The following is a 10,270-nucleotide window of genomic DNA, read 5'->3' as shown; positions in this document are numbered from 1 at the left end:
CAGATAAACGGTTTAAAGACAAAAGCAATGTATCTTTAATCCTTGATCAATATATCAGCAACACAATAATAAGTTTATAATAAAAACTATTTTTTGATTTAAGCATTCTGTGTAATGTTAAAAATAACAAACAGAACCTTTATAGCATGGCAACTGAACTGCTCACTTCAGATGATAAATAAATTCATATTTAATATTTTTCACAAAAATTAAAAATAAATGAAGTTGTGGTGTGGTCAAAAGGTATGGTCAAGTACTTCACAAAACAATGATTCACAAGTAGCTACTTTAAAATCTTTCTTTTGATAAGTTGAGTATCACATTTGAAGATAAATTTTCTTGTGTGGCAGTGTAAGAACTTTCTAAGTGAAATAAGGTTAATGAAATTCAGAATGCACTGAGGTGTCTTTTAACTTTTATGTGAATTATTGATAATTTATAAACTGATAGACTAAAAGGTGTATTTTTATCTTTATCTTTTTTTTTTTTTGAACATAGTGAAGACCAAATTTAACATTTGACATTTCTAAAATTCTGGACATTGAAAAGAGCACACACACACTTACATTTTTCTTTAAAATTTTCTGAAATTCAGACACAACTATGTTGTCTGAAGTCTAGAAAGTGGATAATAGATTTCCATTAGTTGCTTGGCAACATTGTTTTATGTTCTGCAGCTGAATTTCATATTGATGATTTATATTTAAAGCTACCTACATGAAGTTGTTGGAAACTTGAGCAGGTATAGTTATATTCACTGAAGTCTCTATGCAGCTGGAGTTTATTGTTTCCAAGAAAATGATTAATGTAATTAGCATATGGTAGATACACAATAGATTGTTGCCAATTTACCAATTTTCTTCTTACAATTATATTCTATATGCTCAAAAATTTAAATTGTATTAGCTTATTACTTATAGTTTTGAAAATCATCTTCCAGTACTAAAACTTATTACTTAATTTTTTATCTAAAAATATGGCTTTCTCAGTTTACTATTACACACACACACACACACACCACACATACACACACACACTGATATATACATATTCACACATAAAATATTAATATATGCACATACAAACATATACATGTTTTTAATATATATTGCACACATATATACACACACACACACGTATATATGTATTTTCTCTTAGTGGTATGATTTCAGGAATTCTATAAATGATCTCTTCCCCTGAAAAATCTCTTGTCAAAATGCCTGGATTTCAGAGTCAAAATTTTGCCTGTAGTTTGATATCATCTAAGCCTCCTTGTAGGTAAATCCAGAAGCTGGAAAAAAGGAACTGATAACTGATAAGGAAAAAAAGGAACTGCCAAGGAACTGATAAGAGAAAAAAGCACGAGGATCCTTGAGTTGTAATTTGACCTTTCTGTGTATTGGCATTAATATTCACCACTTCCTGGAACTTCAAAATTGAGAGCTATTCTTTCATTCCACTTTTTGCTGTTGAGAATAATTTGGGATAAATTTTTGGTGTCTACAGTCTAAAATTCCATCTCTTTTTGGAACATTCAATCCTATCCTTCATTTGGTCCTCAATTAACATTCCAGCTTTGCTGCTGTTCAGAAGTGTTCACCCAGAATTCCTGTGATGTATATATCCCAGGTATTTTCACAATGACCTTTTCCTTTGATATTGTCCAGCACCAATCTCTTTTTTTATTTTTATTATATATATATATATTTTTTTTTTGCAAAAAGAGGAAAGAATTTTGCCATTTCTTCATCCTGAAGTACACCTGCCTTTATTTTTCCTTCTATGCTGAATTTAGAATATTTTCAGTCCTAAATCAAATTTCTTATCTTTCCAAAGCATTAGTGCCTTTTTTTTTAAAAGTGTGTATACAAGCAGGGGTGGGGAATGGGGTGGGGGAAGGGCAGAAGGAGAGAATCTTAAGCAGGCTCCACACTCAGCACAGAGTCCGGGGGTGTGGGCTTGATCTGAGGACCCTGATATCATGACCTGAGCCAAAATGAAGAATCAGATGCTTAACTGACTGAGCCACCCAGGTGTCTCAGTGCTTCTTCTTTTTTTTTTTTTTTTTACTATGCAATCTTTTATAATCATATCATTCTTCATTGTATGGCAGTAAAATGTTTATATATCTATTTCTGTCACTCCATTATACAGTCCACTATGGCAGGGACGTTGTCTTAGTGTCCTTAATAAAAAAAAAAAGAAAAGAAAAGAAAGAAAAAGAAAAAGAAAAAAAAATCAGAAAATGAATGCATACTGCTTTTAAATTTAAGAATAATCCTCAGGCCACCATTGATTTCTTAAAATGTTCTTTCTTCATAAGACGCATTTATTCTTTTTCACCTGTGTAAATTGTTAGTCCTTACAAAAACATAAGCCATTTATCTGCATTAATAAAATTGGATCTTTGAAAACTTTATTCTGACTCTCATTTTCCCTGTATGCAGAGAGTCCAACACATAATACTGCTGGTCAAGTAATTATTATTGTACAATAAGAATGCTCTAAATTTACATTAAAATTTACAGCCTGTAATCAATACAGGCTACATGCTATATGTTAGGGAGAATAAAATAAATTGCAACACAGCTGCTCTTGAAAATATTATAATCCAGATTAGACACAGTTTGAGGACAGAATATGAAGTACTGATTCCCTTAAATCTTACACCAGTTCAAGGAGTGCTCACAAAACTTGGTAAAATTCTTTTTAACTGAAATTACAGAGATTACATTTGGTCTCAGATGTGCTTGTTTGTCATAGTTTTGGTGACTAATCTATATTTCAAAAAAATTGCCCCTCAGTTTAAAAAGGAATTGGAAAGAATAAGAAAGATTGCTTTCTTTTCTAGTTTTCATGCATGCGTTTGTGAGGTTAAAAAAATACGAAATTTACTATCTGAACCATGTTTAAGTGTACAGTAAAATAGTATCTACCATCTATACATTGCTATATAAAAGATCTCTAGAAAGTTTTTCATCCTGCAAACCTGAAATTTTATGCCTGTTGAACAAAACCTTCCTTTTCCCTTTCCACACTGACCTTGGCAACCACTATTCTATTTTTTATTTTTACAACTTTGAATATTTTAGACTTCATATATGTGGAATCATGCAGTATTCATCTTTTTATAACTATCTGATTTCACTAAAAACAATGTGCTCGGGGTTCATCCATGTTTTAGCAGATAACAGGATTCCCTTCTTTTTAGTAGTCCATTGTATGTAGGTCCACATTTTCTTTATTCATTCATCATTCCACTAATTTTTAGGTTTCTTCTACTTCTTGACTATTGTTAATAGTGCTGCAATGAATATATGAATATCAGTATATAAATATTTCTTTGAGAAATATTTTCAATCATTTTGGATATACACCGAAAAGTGGGATTGCTAGATCATTTAAATTCTATTTTTCAGTTATTTGAACTTTGATATTATTTTTCATGGTAGTTGTACCATTTTACTTTCCCCTCACCAGTGTGCAGGGGTTCTAATTTCTCTACATCCTTGCCAATACTTGATATTTTCTTTTTTTTTTTTTTAAATAGTGTCCATTCTAGTGGGTGTAAGGTGACATATCATTGTAGTTTTAATTTGTATTTCCTTGAAAATTAGGGATCTTGACAACTTTTCATTTTCTTATTGATCATTCATATATTTTTTTTGCACAATTGTCTCTTGAAATATTTGCCCATTTTTTAAAATAGGGTTTTTGTGGTTTGTTGTTGTTATTGATGTCATTTTTATTGTTACTGCTGTGTTGAGTTGTAGGATATCTTTAAATATTCTGGATAATGACCTTAATCAGATACATGGTTTGCAAATATTTTCTCCCATTCCATCAGTTGCCTTTTCATTCTGTTGATGGTCTCCTTTGCTGCACAGAGTGTTTGCTATAGTTGCTGTTTGTTTGTTTAATGTAGTCCCATTTGTCTAATTTTGCTTTCGTTGCCTGTACATTTGGTGTCATAGTCAAGAAATCATTGCCAAGTCCAATGTCATGAAAATTGTCTCCTATGTTTTCTTCAGAAAGTTTTAGAGTTTCGGGTCTTATATTTAGGTCCTTAATTTATTTTGAGTTAATTTTTGTATATGGTATAAAGTTAGGGTTCAATTTTATTATTTTGCTTGTCAACGTCCAGTTTCCCCAATACCATTTGTTGAAAAGAGTATCCTTTTCTCATTGTGTAGCCTTGACATCCTTACCAAAGATCATTTTTAGATGTACAAAGGTTTATTTCTGGATTCTTTTCTCTTCTATTGATCTACATGCCTGTTTTTAGCCTAGTACCATACAGTTTTGATTACTGTAGCTTTGCAATATGTTTTGAAATCAGAAAGTGTGAGGCCTTCAGTGTTGTTTTTCTTTCTTAAGATTGTTTTGGCTCCTTGTGATTCTTTAAGGTTTCATGTGAATTTTAGGTTTTGTTTTTTTTCTTTGCAAAAAAATGTCATATATATTTTGATAGAGACTGAATTGAATCTGTTGATCACTTTGGTCAGTAGGGACATTTTAACAATATTAAGTCTTCTATTCCATGAACACATAATGTATTTCCATTTCTTTGTGTCTTTAAATTGTCTCAGCATTGGTTTATATTTTTAATTCACAGTTTCTTTTAACTCCTTAGTTAATTCCTAAGGATTATATTCTTTTTGACATTATTATAAATAAAATTGTTTACTTAATTTCCTTTTCAATTGTTCATTGTTAGTTTATAGAAATGCAACTGATATTTGTCTATTTTCTACACTGCAATTTTGCTGAATTTCTTTCTTAGTTTTAATAATTTTGTGTATGTGTGTGTGTGATATCTTTATGGTGTTCTATATAGAAGATCATATCATCTGTAAACAGACATCTTCCTACATCTTCATTTCAAATTTGGATACTTCGTATTTTTTTTTCTTGACAGTTTTCATTTTGTTATTCATTTCTAGTTTTATTCCATCTTGGTCAGAAAAGATACTTGACATGATTTCAATCTTCTTATATTTGTTAAAATTTATTTTGTGGCCTAATATGATCTATTCTGGATAATTCTCATGTATACTTAAGAGCAATGTGTATTCTATTGTTACTGGGTCAAGTGTTTTGTATATATTTGTTAGGTCCAATTTGTCTATACTGTTCAAGTTCTCTGTTTCATTATTGATCTTTCTAATTGAGCTATCCCTCATTGGAAGTGAGGTATTGAAATTTCTACTTTATTGTGTTACCATCTATTGCTTCCTTCAGTTTTGCTAGTATTTGCTTCATACATTGGCATGCTCTGCTGTTAGGTACCTATGAAGTTATATTTGTCATGTGTTTTTGGTGAATCAACCCTTATGTTTTTATAATGTCTTCTTTGTATCTTATGACGGTTCTTTTGCCTTAAAGTCTATATTGTCTGTTTTAAGTATGGCCATCCCTGCTGTAAGTTAATCTTTTGTAGATAGCAACTAAACAGATCTTTTTTATACATTCAGCCACCCCATGCTTTTTGATTGGGAGTTTAATCCATTTACATTTAAAGTGCTTACAGATACAAGGATTTACTACACCATTTTGTTAATTTTTTTCTGTATGTCTTTTGGTTTTTGTTCTTTTTCTTGTGTTTCATTAATTGGTTTCTGTTTTTTGTTTTGTTTGGTTTTTTTGTAGTGATGTGTTTTGGTTCCTTTTTCATTATTTTCTATGTATCTTCTATAGGTATTTTCTGTATGATTACCATGGGACTACCATGAGTATACTATGAGATTGCATAAAGCATCTTATAGTTATAACAATCTATTTAAACTGATAACAACATAACTATAGTTGCATATAAGAAAATGTACTCTTCCATCTCCCCCCACTTTGTCGTTTATGTTATAAATTATACCTTTTTGTATTTTGTATCCATTAACATAGTGCTATAGTTGTGGTTATTTTTATGCTTTTATCTTTTAATTTCTATAGCTGAATTAAAAGTAATTTGCATACCACCTTTACAGTAATATAGGATTCTGTACTTTTCCATATATTTACCTTTACCAGAGAGCTCTATATTTTTCTATGTGTTCATGTTGCTGCCTGGTGTCCTTTTGTTTCAACTTGAAAAACTCCCTTTGGTGTTTCTTGTAAGTCAAGGTTGGTGGTGAGAAACTTCCCCAGCTTTTGTTTATCTGAGAAAATCATTATTTTTTTTCTTCAATTTTGAAGGACAAGATGTATAATTCTTGGTTAGTGTTTTGCTGTTTGTTTGGTTTTTTTTGACACTTCGAATATTTTATCCCACTTCGTTATGGCTTCTAATGTTTCTACTGAGAAACACTGATAATGAATGAGAGCAGCCTTGTATGATGAGTCACTTTTCACTTGCTGCTTTCAAGATCTACTCTTTGTTTTTGATTTTGATAAGTTTGGTGATAATGTGTCTCAATGTGGTCCTCTTCAAATTCATCCCAGTTGGAATGAGCTTCTAGAAACTGAATGTACATCTCCTTTCTCAGATTTGGGGAATTTTCAGCCATTTTTTTCCCATTAAATAAGATGTCTGCTTCTCTCTTTCTTCTCTTCTCTTTGTTTTTCTTCTCTTCTCGGGACTCCCATAATACAGAAATTGAGGTGCCTGGATGGAGTCTTGTAATTCCTTTAGGATATCTTCACTTTACTCTTTTTTTCCTTCTTTCCGTGTAATTCAATAATTTCAAATGACTTGTGTTCTAGTTCAGTGATTCTTCTGCTTAATTAAATCTGCAGTTGAACCCATCCAGTGAATTTTTCAAGTCAGTTATTGTAGTCTTTAGCTCAAGAATTTTTGGGTGGTTCTTTGTTACAGTTTCTTCCCTTTGTTGATGTTTTCATTTGTTCATGCATCATTTTTCCGATTTCACTTAGCTGTCTCTGGGTTCTTGTAGTGCATTGTGCTACTTTAAAACAAATATTCTAAATTATTTGTCAGGTAATTTGTAGATCTCTGTTTCCTTAAGGTCAGTTTCTGGAGATTTTTTTTTCTTTGATTGGGCCACATTTTCCTGTTTTTTGTGTGTCTTGTAATATTTTGTGGTTATTTGTACATTTGAGCAAAATAGCTGCTCTCTGAGTCTTTTCTGACAGGCTTCATGAAAGGAGAGACCTTCACCCATCAGCCTGGCTACAGGTTCTTGGGGAGGGGACTCTTAAACTTTTGGGGGGATTACTTCTTCTCTACGCATATGTGTGCAATTTCCCATTGAGAGAGGTTTGCCTGTTGCTTTTATCAGAAGCTTATAGTCTGTTGCTCCCTCTGATGTCTGTCTGCAGTACTGCGAGTGTTCCAGCACTGCTATAAACCACTTGGCTCTCTTGTTTTGACCACTCCAGGGCAACCAAAGTCTGTGATTCCACATTACCATTCAGAGTCAAATGAGACAGAAACCAATTTCTCAAGGAGGTCTGTGAAAAGCCAAAATATTATGTGAATGTTGCACTCCTCTCTTTCCCTCCCATGTGAAAAATCACAAAGTAGGCTTCTCCTCTTGATTGTAGAGCTTGGTGGAGGAACTGAGATGGTTGAAATAAAACAGATTTTCTTACTCATTTTCATGTCGATGTTTTTGGCTCTGAGCTTATCTGAAGCATTGCAACTTTCTAACTGGTTTCTGGAGGTCTCATAAAGGCTTTGTGGATCATATATTGCTGTTAAGTTGGTGTGTCTGTGGAGGAGCAAAGTCTGGGGCTTCCTATTCTACTCTTTTGCTGATGTCATTCTAGGTATTTGGGTTTTTATTTAAATGAACATGTTTAGGATACAGGGATGAAAAGATCTGTTCTACTACTATTAGCTAATGGTTCTGAAAGAATAGTGGTAACCTTTGCAGAAGAAATAATGTGATGGTAGTGAACCACTTTTAAACATGAAGTAGTGGCAGCTAGTGTAAGACACTAAAATAATAAATGCTGCATTTATTGCTTCTTTACATTTTGCTATGAATACCCATTTAACTAAATATAACTACTAACATATTAAAATAAACAGGCAAGCACAAGGCCTTTACAACAATCTCAGTAGAGCACCTCTGATCTCTTATAATTCTTTGTAGATGAACTCACTCAGTTCCTGATGGTGTCTTTATCACAAGGCCAAGTTTTTATTATCCCACTGATGCCTTTTATCCATCTCAGCTAGTGCAGAAAATTCCAGAGAGCCATACTTTCTGAAGTTATAACCAAGACCAGCATGAAAACTTTTTATTAATGATCCAAAAAGTTTTGTGACCCTGACGTCACTATTTAACAGTCTCTTCAAATTGGGCTGTTGATAGGATCTACAGTTAAGTTTCTAACTCTTTCCCAGCCCTGGAGGATGAAGGAAAATTAGACTATGTTCTGAAGCTCTATTTCTGATCTTTGGGTCAGCACTTTCTTAGCTTTCTATCATCTTTTTGGCTTTTCTTTCATCATCACCTTCACCCCATTCTCTTAGTCCCACTTACATGCTATTAGATTCTTATACAAAATTATATCTAAGATATACATATAGTATAATTATGCGGTCATAAGATATATTCATTTTCTACCTTCTATACATTTCCATGAAGTCTTCCCTAATATTTATATAATTGTAAAATCCGTAAAGCAATTATACAAGATCTATTTCCCACAATTATTTTTAAATATTATCTTTTCTATAACTCTTAACAAAATTTGGCCAAGATTTTTAATATTCAGACCAATGGTTTTGATAGAGAATGTTGTTCTTCTCTAGATATAGAGAGATTAAGCATTTTAACATATACTTGCAATAGACAGGTTCTAAGATAGCCCCAAAGAGTCCCATTCCTTGGTGTACATGCCCTAAACAATCCCTGTATTATGGGTGAGATTTTAAACGTGATCAAATATCACTTATGCTATACTACTGGCAAAAAAAAAAAAAAGTTTGTGGGTGTAATTAAGGTCAGGTATTTTTTTTAGAGGTAATTAAGGTCCTTAATATTGAGTTAAGAAGGTTATCTGTCTGGGACTTAATTATGTGGGAACTCTTTAAAAGGGAGAATCTCAGAGTCAGAGATGCTCTCCCACTGGCTTGGAAGACACAAACTACTATGTTGTGAGAGCAGGGAGTCTTGAGGCAAAAACCAGAGGGTAATCTCTAAAAGCTGAGAATGGCCCCTACTGGACAACCAGTAAGAAAGCAGGGACATCCCTACAAGGAACCAAAGTCTTCTAAACAAAATGAAGAAAGGAAGAGGAACCTGAGCTCCAGATGAGAACTGTAGCTCAGTTGGCATTTTGATTTTAGCCCATGAGAGTCTGAGCAGATTCATCTAACCAGTACTTAACACTCCTGACCCATGGTACCTATAAGATAATAAAGGTTGTTCTCTGTTGCTAAATTTGTGATAATTAGTTATACAGCAAAAGAAAACTATTACAATTTTTTTTTTTAGCTAAATAGATTTCATCTTCCATGTACTACCAGCTAAAATCCTTTGCTTCTATGTTGATTAAGTATTTATCTTTTATAGGAGTTCTTTATAGATTTACAATATCTTTGCCTGTTTTGTATGATGTAAATTATTTCTCTACTTGTTTTATTTTAATAATGGTAACGTTATACAAATTTTTAATCATGTTGATATAATTAAGCAATTGATTTTTGTAAGACTTCTATTACTTGGCTTGAGAAACTACCTCCTACAACCCCCAGGCAAAAACATCATCTCTGTGAAAGAATTTCACAAGTATAATGTTTATCCACAAAACAAAACACAAAACAGCATGTGCTTATTGATTCAGTATCCATAAAGTTCAAAAGGGGGAGATACTATTCTGTTAGAAATCAAAATAGTAGTGGCCTTTGGAGGGGATAGGGACTGGGGTGGGTTCTCCGTTAGGCCAGTATATCCTAAGGTTTGATCCAGTGGTGGTTTCACAGATGTGTTCACATTGCAAGAATTCAGCAAGTTGTACTCTGACAATCTGTGCATTTTTATGCATGTTTGTTTTTAATAACCATAGTTTGTGCCTTCCTATGGCCATGCAATGTACAATGGTATGATTAAATCACAAAATATTTACCTAGGTTACCTTTGAAGGGTAGATGGGTGTTTAGGGTTTTCTGATTATTAAAAAAATGATGTTATAAACATTTTTTGTTTTATGTTTTTCATCAAGCTATGAAAACATTTCTTCCTTTTATGTATCTAGCAGTTTAATTACTGTGCCATAGGGTTTGCATTTATCTTTGAGTGATAGTCACAAAGACTTTTCCAAACTGGAAGTATATACCCCAAGCAGCGGTACATAAGGACTTTGG

This window comes from Ursus maritimus, unplaced genomic scaffold (assembly GCF_017311325.1).
Source record: "Ursus maritimus isolate PB19 unplaced genomic scaffold, ASM1731132v1 scaffold_8, whole genome shotgun sequence".
Lineage (NCBI taxonomy): Eukaryota > Metazoa > Chordata > Mammalia > Carnivora > Ursidae > Ursus > Ursus maritimus.
This window is presented reverse-complemented; position numbering follows the sequence as displayed.